This window comes from Phacochoerus africanus, chromosome 15 (genome assembly GCF_016906955.1).
Source record: "Phacochoerus africanus isolate WHEZ1 chromosome 15, ROS_Pafr_v1, whole genome shotgun sequence".
Taxonomy (NCBI): Eukaryota; Metazoa; Chordata; class Mammalia; order Artiodactyla; family Suidae; genus Phacochoerus; species Phacochoerus africanus.
In genome coordinates this window covers 6132729-6135946 of record NC_062558.1, presented here as the reverse complement: position 1 = coordinate 6135946, position 3218 = coordinate 6132729, and positions in this window count along the sequence as shown.

The following is a 3218-nucleotide window of genomic DNA, read 5'->3' as shown; positions in this document are numbered from 1 at the left end:
GTATTGAGGGCTGCAACCGTGGCACAGGGAGGGTTCCAGGCAAGGGGTGGAATCGGGGCTACAGCTGCTGGCCTGGGCCACAGCCACAGCCACAGCCACGCAGGATTTGAGCCACATCTGCGATCCACACCACAGCTCACGGCAATGTTTATTATACATTGTATGTACATATGTATATAAAATTTTTTTTTGGTTCTTACCTGTACCTGTTGAATATGGAAATACACAGCCAGGGATGGAATCTGATCTGAACCTATGACCTACACCACCATTGCTGAAATGCCAGATCCCTTCCCCACCGCACAGGGCTAGAGATCCAACGGGTGCCTCCACAGACACGACTGGATCATGACCCCACTGAGCCCCAGGGGAACCTCCAGCCATTCTTTTGGAAAATAGATCTTCCTATTAGGAAAGAGAATATGTGTATACGTCCAGATGGAACGTCCATCCTTATGAGGAGTTCCCGTTGGGGCTCAGTGGGAAGGAAACAGCCCAGGATCCACGAGGACACAGGTTTGATGGCTGGTCTCGCTCCATGGGCGAAGGAACCGGCATTGCCGTGAGCTGTGGTGTAGGTCGCAGACGAGGCTCCAATCCTGGATTGCTATAGCTGTGGTGGCGGCCGGTAGCTGCAGCTGCAATGCCACGCCAACCTGGGAACTTCCATGTGCCACAGGTGTGGCCCGAAAACACAAATACAAATGAAGAAAGCGAATTCTTAAGAAATCCATTTTGGAGAAAAATGAAACTTGGTGTTTGTGTGTGTGTGTGTCTTTTTTCTTTTGTCTGTTCAGGGCCGCACCCTCGGCATGTGCACCCTCCTTTGCTCGAGGTCCTATTGCTAGTTGACACAGTTTTGGAAATCCTAGCTAGTCAGGGCCCTCCGAGTAGAAAAAGACAGAAAAGGAAGCCACACTGGAAAGGAAGAAGACAAGCCATCCCTATTTTTAGACGAGGGGACCCTATACCTAGAGCATCCTCAAGACGCTCCCAGGAAATTGGTAGAGCTCATCCGTGAATTTTGTAAGGCCACAGGATACAAGAGTAATACCGAGAAATAGACTGCATTTCCAAATACTAACAGTGAATGCCCAGAGAGAGAAATTACGGGAGAATCCTGTTTACTGTTGCATCACAACGAATAAAATACTGAGGAATACACCTACTAGAGAGACAAGAGACCCATGCTCTGAAAACTCAAAGCTGCTGATGCAAGCAATCAAGGATGACACATATAGATGGAGAGACTCGCCATGCTCTTGGACTGGAAGATTCCACATGATCATAACTGCTATCCCACCCAAGCCCATCCGCAGACTCAAGGCAATCCCTATCCACGGACCAAGGACATTTTTCACAGAACCTGAACAGAATATTGTAAAGTTTGTTCGGTAGCACAAAAGCCCCAGAGGAGCCAAAGACATCCTGAAAAAGAGAAAGGGAGCTGCAACAGTCAGGCTCCCTGAACTCAGACTCTACCACAAAGCAGCAATCCTCAAAACCCCACGCTGCTTCCACAAAGACAGACATATACATCAGTGGAACCGGATGGAAAGCCCAGAAGCAAACCCCCCTCGCACCTACAGCCAACTCATCTGTGACAGAGGAGGCCAGACTACGCAATGGACAAAAGACCGCCTGTTCAAGAAGGGGTGCCGGGAAGACGGGACAGCCACATGGAAAAGAATGAAATGAGAACACTCCCTAACACCAGACACAAAAACAAGCTCCAAATGCATGAAAGACCTAGAGAGACGACCAGGTGCTATAAAACGCTTAGAGGAAAACATAGGCCAAACACTCCCCGACGTTAACGACAGCAACCGCTTCTCAGATCCACCTCTTAGAGCACTGACGATAAAAACAACAATACACCAAGGGGACTGAAGGAGCCTCAAAAGTTCTGCACAGCAACGGAAACCCCAAACAAAACAAAAAGACTTCCCCCGGAATGGGAGAAAATCTTTGCAAATGAATCGACCCACAAGGGATTCACCTCCAAAATTGATCAACACCGCCCACCACTCCGTACCAGAGCAACACAACAACCCCTTCAAAAAATGGAAAGAAGATCTCAACAGCCAGTTTTCCAAAGCAGACATATGGTGCCAAACAAACAAACAAACAAACAAACAAAACACATGAAAAGATGTTCAACATCACTCACTGTTAGAGAAACGTGAATCAAAACCACCGTGAGGGAGTTCCCGTCGTGGCCCAGTGGATAACGAATCCGACTAGGAACCATGAGGTTGCGGGTTCGGTCCCTGCCCTTGCTCAGTGGGTTGAAGATCCGGCGTTGCCGTGAGCTGTGGTGTAGGTTGCAGACGCGGCTCGGATCCCGCGTTGCTGTTGCTCTGGCGTAGGCCGGTGGCTGCAGCTCCGATTCAACCCCTAGCCTGGGAACCTCCATATGCCGGGGGAGCGGCCAAAGAAATAGCAACAACAAACAACAACAACAACAAAAAGACAAAAAAAAAAAAAACCACCGTGAGGTACCACCTTACACCAGCCAGAATGGCCATCCTCAAAAAGTCTACAAACAACGAGTGTTGGAGAGGGTGTGGAGAAAAAGGAACCCTAGGACACTGTTGGGGGGAATGTAAATGGGTGCAACCGCTGCGGAAAACAGGATGCTGATTCCTCAGAAAACGAAACAGAGAACCACCACCCTTTGAGCCAGCCATCCCACTCCTGGGCCTCTATCCAGAGAAAACCATGACTCGCAAAGACACAGGTATGCCAGTGTTCATCGCAGCACTCTTTGCAATAGCCAAGACATGGAAACCACCGAAGTGTCCATCGACAGAGGAGTGGATCAAGGAGACGTGGTACATATACAGCATGGAACATTCCTCAGCCATTAAAAGGAACGAAATAAGGGCATTGGTAGCAACCTGGATGGACCTGGAAATCATCGTGTTACGTGAAGTCATCAGACAATGAGGCCCCAACAGCAAATGCTTTCAGTGACATGTGGACTCTAAAAAGGGCAGAATGAACTTCTTTGCAGAACAGATCCTGACTCACAGACTTTGCAAAACTTACGGTTTCCAAATGAGAGAGTTTGGGTGGTGGTGGGCATGCACTGAGGTTTGGGATGGAAGAGCTCCACAATTTGGTTGTGATGATTGTTGGACACCTAGAAATGTAATAAAATTCACTAAGTGTTTGTTACAAAGAAGAAGCAGCAGCCCCTTTCAACCCCACAGAAC